Raw genomic sequence first — 12,938 nt, 5'->3', positions numbered from 1 at the left:
TCCCCTTATATGTGTATGGATTGGAGTTTGCAACTGAAGGGAAACTTTGTGTTCCCAACAAGCTAGGTGAAGGACGGCTTTCACACACACTTATCTCTCAGAACTGAGCATGTGGAGAGACGTTCGTTCATCTAGCACAAAGGGAACGGGTTGCAGGAGAAACATTTACTCTGGCTTCTCAGTCTGTTTCCTAGTGCCGGTTTGAAGTTCCTGCAGTTTTCACTGTAAAACCGCGTTGGAGCTAGTACCCCCCCATGTATATGTATGCATTGGAGTTTGCAACTGAAGAGAAACTTTGTGTTCCCAACAAGCTAGGTGAAGGACGGCTTTCACACACACTTATCTCTCAGAACAGAGCATGTGGAGAGACGTTCATTCATCTAGCACAAAGGGAACGGGTTGCAGGAGAAACTTTTACTCTGGTTTCTCAGTCTGTTTCCTAGGTCCGTTTTGAATTTCCTGCCATTTTCACGGTAAAATCGAGTTGGAGCTAGTACCTCCCCATACATATGTATGGAGTGGAGTTGGGAACTGAAGAGAAACTTTGTGTTCCCAACAAGCTAGGTGAAGGACGGCTTTCAGACACACTTATCTCTCTGAACTGAGCCTGTGGAGAGACCTTCGTTCATCTAGCACAAAGGGAACGGGTTGCAGGAGAAATTTTTACTCTGGTTTCTCAGTCTGATTCCTAGTGCCTGTTTGAATTTCCTGCAGTTTTTACTGTAAAACCGAGTTGGAGCTAGAACCTCTCCATATATATGTATGGAATGGAGTTTGCAACTGAAGAGAAACTTTGTGTTCCCAACAAGTTAGGTGAAGGACGGCTTTCACACACACTTATTTCTCAGAACTGAGCATGTGAAGAGACGTTCGTTCATCTAGCACAAAGGGAACGTTTTGCAGGAGAAACATTTACTCTGGTTTCTCAGACTTTTTCCTAGTGCCGGTTTGAATTTCCTGCAGTTTTCACTGTAAAATCGAGTTGGAGCTAGTACCTACCCTTATATGTGTATGGAGTGGAGTTTGCAACTGAAGAGAACTTTGTGTTCCAAACAAGCTAGGTGAAGGATGGCTTTCACACACACTTATCTCTCAGAACTGAGCATTTGGAGAGACGTTCTTTCATCTAGCACAAAGGGAACGGTTTGCAGGAGAAACTTTTACTCTGGTTCTCAGTCCGTTTCCTAGTGCCGGTTTGAAGTTCCTGCAGTTTTCACTGTAAAACCGAGTTGGAGCTAGTACCTCCCCATATATATGTATGGAGTGGAGTTTGCAACTGAAGAGAAACTTTGTGTTCCCAACAAGCTAGGTGAAGGACGGCTTTCACACACACTTATTTCTCAGAACTGAGCATGTGGAGAGACCTTCGTTCATCTAGCACAAAGGGAACGGGTTGCAGGGGAAACTTTTACTCTGGTTTCTCAGTGTGTTTCCTAGTGCCGGTTGGAAGTTCCTGCAGTTTTCACTGTAAAACAGAGTTGGAGCTAGTACCTCCCCATATATATGTATGGAGTGGAGTTTGCAACTGAAGAGAACCTTTGTGTTCCCAACAAGCTAGGTGAAGGACGGCTTTCACACACACTTATCTCTCAGAACTGAGCATGTGGAGAGACGTTCGTTCATCTAGCACAAAGGGAACGGGTTGCAGGAGAAACATTTACTCTGGTTTCTCAGTCTGATTCCTAGTGCCAGTTTGAAGTTCCTGCAGTTTTCACTGTAAAACCGGGTTGGAGCTAGTACCCCCCCATGTATATGTATGCATTGGAGTTTGCAACTGAAGAGAAACTTTGTGTTCCCAACAAGCTAGGTGAAGGACGGCTTTGACACACACTTATCTCTCAGAACAGAGCATGTTTTAGAGACGTTCGTTCATCTAGCACAAAGGGAACGGGTTGCAGGATAAACTTTTACTCTGGTTTCTCAGTCTGTTTCCTAGGGCCGTTTTGAATTTCCTGCAATTTTCACGGTAAAACCGAGTTGGAGCTAGTACCTCCCCATATATATGTATGGAGTGGAGTTGGGAACTGAAGAGAAACTTTGGGTTCCCAAAAAGCTAGGTGAAGGACGGCTTTCAGACACACTTATCTCTCTGAACTGAACCTGTGGAGAGACCTTTGTTCATCTAGCACAAAGGGAACGGGTTGCAGGAGAAATTTTTACTCTGGTTTCACAGTCTGATTCCTAGTGCCTGTTTGATTTTCCTGCAGTTTTCACTGTAAAACCGAGTTGGAGCTAGTACTTCTCCATATATATGTATGGAGTGGAGTTTGCAACTGAAGAGAAACTTTGTGTTCCCAACAAGCTAGGTGAAGGACGGCTTTCACACACACTTATCTCTCAGAACTGAGCATGTGGAGAGACGTTCGTTCATCTAGCACAAAGGGAACGGGTTGCAGGAGAAACATTTACTCTGGTTTCTCAGTCTGTTTCCTAGTGCCGGTTTGAATTTCCTGCAGTTTTCACTGTAAAATCGAGTTGGAGCTAGTACCTCCCCTTAAATGTGTATGGAGTGGGAGCTAGTACCTCCCCTTATATGTGGAGAGACGTTCGTTCATCTAGCACAAAGGGAACGGGTTGCAGGAGAAACATTTACATTTGCAACTGAAGAGAAACTTTGTGTTCCCAACAAGCTAGGTGAAGGACGGCTTTCACACACACTTATCTCTCAGATCTGAGCATGTGGAGAGACGTTCTTTCATCTAGCACAAAGGGAACGGGTTGCAGGAGAAACTTTTACTCTGGTTCTCAGTCCGTTTCCTAGTGCCGGTTTGAAGTTCCTGCAGTTTTCACTGTAAAACCGAGTTGGAGCTAGTACCTCCCCATATATATGTATGGAGTGGAGTTTGCAACTGAAGAGAAACTTTGTGTTCCCAACAAGCTAGGTGAAGGACGGCTTTCACACACACTTACTTCTCAGAACTGAGCATGCGGAGATACGTTCGTTCATCTAGCACAAAGGAAACGGGTTGCAGGAGAAACTTTTACTCTGGTTTCTCAGTCTTTTTCCTAGTGCCGGTTTGAAGTTCCTGCAGTTTTCACTGTAAAACCGAATTGGAGCTAGTACCTACCCATATATATTTATGGAGTGGAGTTTACAACTGAAGAGAAACTTTGTGTTCCCAACAAGCTTGGTGAAGGACGGCTTTCACACACACTTATCTCTAGAACTGACCATGTGGAGAGACGTTCGTTCATCTAGCACAAAGGGAACGGGTTGTAGGAGAAACTATTACTCTGGTTTCTCAGTCTTTTTCCTAGTGCCGGTTTGAAGTTCCTGCAGTTTTCACTGTAAAACCGAGTTGGAGCTTGTACCTCCCCATATATATGTATGGAGTGGAGTTTGCAACTGAAGAGAAACTTTGTGTTCCCAACAAGCTTGGTGAAGGACGGATTTCACACACACTTATCTCTCAGAACTGAGCATGTGGAGAGACGTTCGTTCATCTAGCACAAAGGGAACGGGTTGTAGGGGAAACTATTACTCTGGTTTCTCAGTCTGTTTCCTAGTGCCGGTTTGAAGTTCCTGCAGTTTTCTGGGTAAAACCGTGTTGGAGCTAGTACCTCCCCATATACATGAATGGAGTGGAGTTTGCAACTGAAGAGAAACTTTGTGTTCCCAACAAGCTAGGTGAAGGACGGCTTTCACACACACTTATCTCTCAGAACTGAGCATGTGGAGAGACGTTCGTTGATCTAGCACAAAGGGAATGGGTTGCAGGAGAAACATTTACTCTGGATTCTCAGTTTGTTTCCTAGTGCCGATTTGAAGTTCCTGCAGATTTCAGTGTAAAACAGAGTTGGAGCTATTACCTCCCCATATATATGTAAGGATTGGAGTTGGCAACTGAAAAGAAAATTTGTGTTCCCAACAAGCTAGGTGAAGGACGGCTTTCACACACACTTATCTCTCTGAACTGAGCCTGTGGAGAGACGTTCGTTCATCTAGCACAAAGGGAACGTGTTGCAGGAGAAACTTTTACTCTGGTTTCTAAGTCTGATTCCTAGTGCCTGTTTGAATTTCCTGCATTTTTCACTGTAAAATCGAGTTGGAGCTAGTACCTCCCCATATATATGTATGGAGTGGATTTTGCAACTGAAGAGAATCTTTGTGTTCCCAACAAGATAGGTGAAGGACGGCTTTCACACACAATTATCTCTCAGAACTGAGCATGTGGAGAACGTTCGTTCATCTAGCACAAAGGGAACGGTTGTAGGAGAATCTTTTACTCTGGTTTCTCAGTCTGTTTCCTAGTGCCGGTTTGAAGTTCCTGCAGTTTTCACTGTAAAACTGAGTTGGAGCTAGTACCTCCCCATATATATGTATGGAGTGGAGTTGGCAACTGAAGGGAAACTTTGTGTTCCCAACAAGCTAGGTGAAGGTCGGCTTTCACACACACTTATCTCTCAGGACTGAGCATGTGGAGAGACGTTCGTTCATCTAGCACAAAGGGAACGGGTTGCAGGAGAAACTTTTCCTCTGGTTTCTCAGTTTTTTTCCTAGTGCCGGTTTGAAGTTCCTGCAGTTTTCAGTGTAAAACCGAGTTGGAGCTAGTACCTGCCCATATATATGTATGGAGTGGAGTTTGCAACTGAAGAGAAACTTTGTGTTCCCAACAAGCTTGGTGAAGGACGGCTTTCACACACACTTATCTCTCAGAACTGAGCATGTGGAGAGACGTTCGTTCATCTAGCACAAAGGGAACGGGTTGTAGGAGAAACTATTACTCTGGTTTCTCAGTCTGTTTCGTAGTGCCGGTTTGAATTTCCTGCAGTTTTCACTGTAAAACCGAGTTGGAGCTAGTACCTCCCCATATATATGTATGGAGTGGAGTTTGCAACTGAAGAGAAACTTTGTGTTCCCAACAAGCTAGGTGAAGGACGGCTTCCACACACACTTATCTCACAGAACTGAGCATGTGGAGAGACGTTCGTTCATCTAGCACAAAGGGAACGGGTTGAAGGGGAAACTTTTACTCTGGTTTATCATTCTGTTTCCTAGAGCCGGTTTGAAGTTCCTGCAGTTTTCACTGTAAAACCGAGTTGGTGCTAGTACCTACCCATATATATATGTATGGAGAGGAGTTTGCAACTGAAGAGAAACTTACTGTTCCCAAAAAGATAGGTGAAGGACGGCTTTCACACACACTTATCTCTCAGAAATGAGCATGTGGAGAGACGTTCGTTCATCTAGCACAAAGGGAACGGGTTGCAGGAGAAATTTTTACTCTGGTTTCTCAGTCTGTTTCCTAGTGCCGGTTTGAAGTTCCTGCAGTTTTCACAGTAAAACCAAGTTGGAGCTAGTACCTCCCCATATATATGTATTGAGTGGAGTTTGCAACTGAAGAGAATCTTTGTGTTCCCAACAAGCTAGGTGAAGGACGGCTTTCACACACAATTATCTCTCAGAACTGAGCATGTGGAGAACGTTCGTTCATCTAGCACAAAGGGAACGGGTTGTAGGAGAATCTTTTACTCTGGTTTCTCAGTCTGTTTCCTAGTGCCGGTTTGAAGTTCCTGCAGTTTTCACTGTAAAACTGAGTTGGAGCTAGTACCTCCCCATATATATGTATGGAGTGGAGTTGGGAACTGAAGAGAAACTTTGTGTTCCCAACAAGCTAGGTGAAGGACGGCTTTCACACACACTTATCTCTCAGAACTGAGCATGTGGAGAGACTTTCATTCATCTAGCACAAAGGGAACGGGTTGCAGGAGAAACTTTTACTCTGGTTTCTCAGTCTGTTTCCTAGGGCTGTTTTGAAGTTCCTGCAGTTTTCACTGTAAAACCGAGTTGGAGCAAGTACCTCCCCATATATATGTATGGAGTGGAGTTGGGAACTGAAGAGAAACTTTGGGTTCCCAACAAGCTATGTGAAGGACGGATTTCACACACACATATCTCTCTGAACTGAGCCTGTGGAGAGACCTTCGTTCATCTATCACAAAGGGAACGGGTTGCAGGGGAAATTTTTACTCTGGTTTCTCAGTCTGATTCCTAGTGCCTGTTTGAATTTCCTGCAGTTTTCACTGTAAAATCGAGTTGGAGCTAGTACCTCCCCATATATATGTATGGAGTCGAGTTTGCAACTGAAGAGAAACTTTGTGTTCCCAACAAGCTAGTTGAAGAACGGCTTTCACACACACATATCTCTCAGAACTGAGCATGTGGAGAGACGTTCGTTTATCTAGCACAAAGGGAACGTGTTGCAGGAGAAACTTTTACTCTGGTTTCTCAGTCTGTTTCCTAGTGCCGGTTTGAATTTCTTGCAGTTTTCACTGTAAAATCGAGTTGGAGCTAGTACCTCCCCTTATATATGTATGGAGTGTAGTTTGCAACTGAAGAGAAACTTTGTGTTCCCAACAAGCTAGGTTAAGGACGGCTTTCACACACACTTATCTCTCAGAACTGAGCATGTGGAGAGACGTTCGTTCATCTAGTCAAAGGGAACGTGTTGCAGGGGAAACTATTACTTTGGTTTCTCAGTCTGTTTCCTAGTGCCGGTTTGAAGTTCCTGCAGTTTTCACTGTAAAACCGAGTTGGAGCTAATACCTCCCCATATATATGTATGGATTGGAGTTTGCAACTGAAGAGAAACTTTGTGTTCCCAACAAGCTAGGTGAAGAACGGCTTTCACACACACATATCTCTCAGAACTGAGCATGTGGAGAGACGTTCGTTCATCTAGCACAAAGGGAACGTGTTGCAGGACAAACTTTTACTCTGGATTCTCAGTCGGTTTCCTAGTGCCGGTTTGAAGTTCCTGCAGTATTCAGTGTAAAACCGTGCTGGAGCTGTTACCTCCCCATTTATATGTATGGAGTGGAATTTGCAACTGTAGAGATACTTTGTGTTACCTACAAGTTAAGTGAAGGACGGCTTTCACACACACTTATCTCTCAGAACTGAGCATGTGGAGAGACGTTCGTTCATCTAGCACAAAGGGAACGGGTTGCAGGAGTAACTTTTACTCTGGTTTCTCAGACTGTTTCCTAGTGCCGGTTTGAAGTTCCTGCAGTTTTCACTGTAAATCCGAGTTGGAGCTAGTACATCCCCATATATATGTAGGGAGTGGAGTTTGCCACTGAAGAGAAACTTTGTGTTCCCAACAATCTAGGTGAAGGATGGCTTTCACACACACTTATCTCTCAGAACTGAGCATGTGGAGATACTTTCGTTCATCTAGCACAAAGGGAACGGGTTGCAGTAGAAACTTTTACTCTGGTTTCTGTGTCTGTTTCCTAGTGCCGGTTTGAAGTTCCTGCAGTTTTCACTGTACAACCGAGTTGGAGCTAGTACCACCCCATATATATGTATGGAGTGTAGTTGGCAACTGAAGAGAAACTATGTGTTCCCAACAAGCTAGGTGAAGGACGACTTTCACACACACGTATCTCTCAGAACTGAGCATGTTGAGAGACGTTCGTTCATCTAGCACAAAGGGAACCGGTTGCAGGAGAAACTTTTACTCTGGTTTCTCAGTGTGTTTCCTAGTGCCGGTTTCAAGTTCCTGCAGTTTTCACTGTAAAACCGAGTTGGAGCTAGTAACTCCCTTATATATGTATGGAGTGGAGTTGGCAACTGAAGAGAAACTTTGTGTTCCCAACAAGCTAGGTGAAGAACGGCATTCACACACACTTATCTCTCAGAACTGAGCATGTGGAGAGACGTTCGTTCATCTAGCACAAATGGAACGGGATGCAGGAGAAACTTTTACTCTGGTTTCTCAGTCTGTTTCCTAGTGCCGGTTTGAAGTTCCTGCAGTTTTCACTGTAAAACCGAGTTGGAGCTAGTACCTCCCCATATATATGTATGGAGTGGAGTTTGCAACTGAAGAGAAACTTTGTGTTCCCAGCAAGCTAGGTGAAGGACGGCTTTCACACACACTTATCACTCAGAATTGAGCATGTGGAGAGACGTTCGTTCATCTAGCACAAAGGGAACGGGTTGCAGGAGAAACTTTTACTCTGGTTTCTCAGTCTGTTTCCTTGTGCCGGTTTGAAGTTCCTGCAGTTTTCACTGTAAAACCGAGTTGGAGCTAGTACCTCCCCATGTATATGTATGGAGTGGAGTTTGCAACTGAAGAGAAACTTTGTGTTCCCAACAAGCTAGTTGAAGGACGGCTTTCACACACACATATATCTCAGAACTGAGCATGTGGATAGACGTTCGTTCATCTAGCACAAAGGGAACGTGTTGCAGGAGAAACTTTTACTCTGGTTTCTCAGTGTGTTTCCTAGTGCCGGTTTGAAGTTCTGCAGTTTTCACTGTAAAACCGAGTTGGAGCTAGTACCTCCCCATATATATGTATGGAGTGGAGTTTTCAACTGAAGAGAAACTTTGTGTTCCCAACAAGCTAGGTGAAGGACGGATCTCACACACACTTATCTCTCAGAACGGAGCATGTGAAGAGACGTTCGTTCATCTAGCACAAAGGGAACGTGTTGCAGGTGAAACTATTACTCTGGATTCTCAGTCTGATTCCTAGTGCCGGTTTGAAGTTCCTACAGTTTTCACTGTAAAACCGAGTTGGAGCTAGTACCTCCCCATATATATGTATGGAGTGGAGTTTGCAACTGAAGAGAAACTTTGTGTTCCCAACAAGCTAGGTGAAGGACGGCTTTCACACACACTTATCTCTCAGAACTGAGCATGTGGAGAGACGTTCGTTCATCTAGCACAAAGGGAACGGTTTGCAGGAGAAACATTTACTCTGGCTTCTCAGTCTGGTTCCTAGTGCCGGTTTGAAGTTCCTGCAGTTTTCACTGTAAAACCGCGTTGGAGCTAGTACCCCCCCATGTATATGTATGCATTGGAGTTTGCAACTGAAGAGAAACTTTGTGTTCCCAACAAGCTAGGTGAAGGACGGCTTTCACACACACTTATCTCTCAGAACAGAGCATGTGGAGAGAAGTTCATTCATCTAGCACAAAGGGAACGGGTTGCAGGAGAAACTTTTACTCTGGTTTCTCAGTCTGTTTCCTAGGGCCGTTTTGAATTTCCTGCCATTTTCACGGTAAAACCGAGTTGGAGCTAGTACCTCCCCATATATATGTATGGAGTGGAGTTGGGAACTGAAGAGAAACTTTGGGTTCCCAACAAGCTAGGTGAAGGACGGCTTTCAGACACACTTATCTCTCTGAACTGAGCCTGTGGAGAGACCTTCGTTCATCTAGCACAAAGGGAACGGTTTGCAGGAGAAATTTTTACTCTGGTTTCTCAGTCTGATTCCTAGTGCCTGTTTGAATTTCCTGCAGTTTTTACTGTAAAACCGAGTTGGAGCTAGAACCTCTCCATATATATTTATGGATTGGAGTTTGCAACTGAAGAGAAACTTTGTGTTCCCAACAAGCTAGGTGAAGGACGGCTTTCACACACACTTATTTCTCAGAACTGAGCATGTGGAGAGACGTTCGTTCATCTAGCACAAAGGGAACGGGTTGCAGGGGAAACTTTTACTCTGGTTTCTCAGTGTGTTTCCTAGTGCCGGTTTGAAGTTCCTGCAGTTTTCACTGTAAAACAGAGTTGGAGCTAGTACCTCCCCATATATATGTATGGAGTGGAGTTTGCAAATGAAGAGAAACTTTGTGTTCCCAACAAGCTAGGTGAAGGACGGCTTTCACACACACTTATCTCTCAGAACTGAGCATGTGGAGAGACGTTCGTTCATCTAGCACAAAGGGAACGGGTTGCAGGAGAAACATTTACTCTGGTTTCTCAGTCTGATTCCTAGTGCCAGTTTGAAGTTCCTGCAGTTTTCACTGTAAAACCGAGTTGGAGCTAGTACCCCCCCATGTATATGTATGCATTGGAGTTTGCAACTGAAGAGAAACTTTGTGTTCCCAACAAGCTAGGTGAAGGACGGCTTTCACACACACTTATCTCTCAGAACAGAGCATGTTTTAGAGACGTTCGTTCATCTAGCACAAAGGGAACGGGTTGCAGGAGAAACTTTTACTCTGGTTTCTCAGTCTGTTTCCTAGGGCCGTTTTGAATTTCCTGCAATTTTCACTGTAAAACCGAGTTGGAGCTAGTACCTCCCCATATATATGTATGGAGTGGAGTTGGGAACTGAAGAGAAACTTTGGGTTCCCAACAAGCTAGGTGAAGGACGGCTTTCAGACACACTTATCTCTCTGAACTGAACCTGTGGAGAGACCTTTGTTCATCTAGCACAAAGGGAACGGGTTGCAGGAGAAATTTTTACTGTGGTTTCTCAGTCTGATTCCTAGTGCCTGTTTGAATTTCCTGCAGTTTTCACTGTAAAACCGAGTTGGAGCTAGTACTTCTCCATATATATGTATGGAGTGGAGTTTGCAACTGAAGAGAAACTTTGTGTTCCCAACAAGCTAGGTGAAGGACGGCTTTCACACACACTTATCTCTCAGAACTGAGCATGTGGAGAGACGTTCGTTCATCTAGCACAAAGGGAACGGGTTGCAGGAGAAACATTTACTCTGGTTTCTCAGTCTGTTTCCTAGTGCCGGTTTGAATTTCCTGCAGTTTTCACTGTAAAATCGAGTTGGAGCTAGTACCTCCCCTTATATGTGTATGGAGTGGAGTTTGCAACTGAAGAGAAACTTTGTGTTCCCAACAAGCTAGGTGAAGGACGGCTTTCACACACACTTATCTCTCAGATCTGAGCATGTGGAGAGACGTTCTTTCATCTAGCACAAAGGGAACGGGTTGCAGGAGAAACTTTTACTCTGGTTCTCAGTCCGTTTCCTAGTGCCGGTTTGAAGTTCCTGCAGTTTTCACTGTAAAACCGAGTTGGAGCTAGTACCTCCCCATATATATGTATGGAGTGGAGTTTGCAACTGAAGAGAAACTTTGTGTTCCCAACAAGCTAGGTGAAGGACGGCTTTCACACACACTTATTTCTCAGAACTGAGCATGCGGAGACACGTTCGTTCATCTAGCACAAAGGGAACGGGTTGCAGGAGAAACTTTTACTCTGGTTTCTCAGTGTGTTTCCTAGTGGCGGTTGGAAGTTCCTGCAGTTTTCACTGTAAAACCGAGTTGGAGCTAGTACCTCCCCATATATATGTATGGAGTGGAGTTTGCAACTGAAGAGAAACTTTGTGTTACCAACAAGCTAGGTGAAGGACGGCTTTAACACACACTTATCTCTCAGAACTGAGCATGTGGAGAGGCGTTCGTTCATCTAGCACAAAGGGAACGGGTTGCAGGAGAAACTTTTCCTCTGGTTTCTCAGTCTTTTTCCTAGTGCCGGTTTGAAGTTCCTGCAGTTTTCACTGTAAAACCGAATTGGAGCTAGTACCTGCCCATATATATTTATGGAGTGGAGTTTACAACTGAAGAGAAACTTTGTGTTCCCAACAAGCTTGGTGAAGGACGGCTTTCACACACACATATCTCTAGAACTGACCATGTGGAGAGACGTTCGTTCATCTAGCACAAAGGGAACGGGTTGTAGGAGAAACTATTACTCTGGTTTCTCAGTCTTTTTCCTAGTGCCGGTTTGAAGTTCCTGCAGTTTTCACTGTAAAACCGAGTTGGAGCTAGTACCTCCCCATATATATGTATGGAGTGGAGTTTGCAACTGAAGAGAAACTTTGTGTTCCCAACAAGCTAGGTGAAGGACGGCTTTCACACACACTTATCTCTCAGATCTGAGCATGTGGAGAGACGTTCTTTCATCTAGCACAAAGGGAACGGGTTGCAGGGAAACTTTTACTCTGGTTCTCAGTCCGTTTCCTAGTGCCGGTTTGAAGTTCCTGCAGTTTTCACTGTAAAACCGAGTTTGAGCTAGTACCTCCCCATATATATGTATGGAGTGGAGTTTGCAACTGAAGAGAAACTTTGTGTTCCCAACAAGCTAGGTGAAGGACGGCTTTCACACACACTTATTTCTCAGAACTGAGCATGCGGAGACACGTTCGTTCATCTAGCACAAAGGGAACGGGTTGCAGGAGAAACTTTTACTCTGGTTTCTCAGTGTGTTTCCTAGTGGCGGTTGGAAGTTCCTGCAGTTTTCACTGTAAAACCGAGTTGGAGCTAGTACCTCCCCATATATATGTATGGAGTGGAGTTTGCAACTGAAGAGAAACTTTGTGTTCCCAACAAGCTAGGTGAAGGACGGCTTTAACACACACTTATCTCTCAGAACTGAGCATGTGGAGAGGCGTTCGTTCATCTAGCACAAAGGGAACGGGTTGCAGGAGAAACTTTTCCTCTGGTTTCTCAGTCTTTTTCCTAGTGCCGGTTTGAAGTTCCTGCAGTTTTCACTGTAAAACCGAATTGGAGCTAGTACCTGCCCATATATATTTATGGAGTGGAGTTTACAACTGAAGAGAAACTTTGTGTTCCCAACAAGCTTGGTGAAGGACGGCTTTCACACACACTTATCTCTAGAACTGACCATGTGGAGAGACGTTCGTTCATCTAGCACAAAGGGAACGGGTTGTAGGAGAAACTATTACTCTGGTTTCTCAGTCTTTTTCCTAGTGCCGGTTTGAAGTTCCTGCAGTTTTCACTGTAAAACCGAGTTGGAGCTAGTACCTCCCCATATATATGTATGGAGTGGAGTTTGCAACTGAAGAGAAACTTTGTGTTCCCAACAAGCTTGGTGAAGGACGGATTTCACACACACTTATCTCTCAGAACTGAGCATGTGGAGAGACGTTCGTTCATCTAGCACAAAGGGAACGGGTTGTAGGGGAAACTATTACTCTGGTTTCTCAGTCTGTTTCCTAGTGCCGGTTTGAAGTTCCTGCAGTTTTCTGGGTAAAACCGTGTTGGAGCTAGTACCTCCCCATATATATGAATGGAGTGGAGTTTGCAACTGAAGAGAAACTTTGTGTTCCCAACAAGCTAGGTGAAGGACGGCTTTCACACACACTTATTTCTCAGAACTGAGCATGCGGAGACACGTTCGTTCATCTAGCACAAAGGGAACGGGTTGCAGGAGAAACTTTTACTC

This window comes from Camelus bactrianus, chromosome 28, assembly GCF_048773025.1.
Source record: "Camelus bactrianus isolate YW-2024 breed Bactrian camel chromosome 28, ASM4877302v1, whole genome shotgun sequence".
NCBI lineage: Eukaryota > Metazoa > Chordata > Mammalia > Artiodactyla > Camelidae > Camelus > Camelus bactrianus.
Note: the sequence above shows the minus strand (reverse complement) of the source record.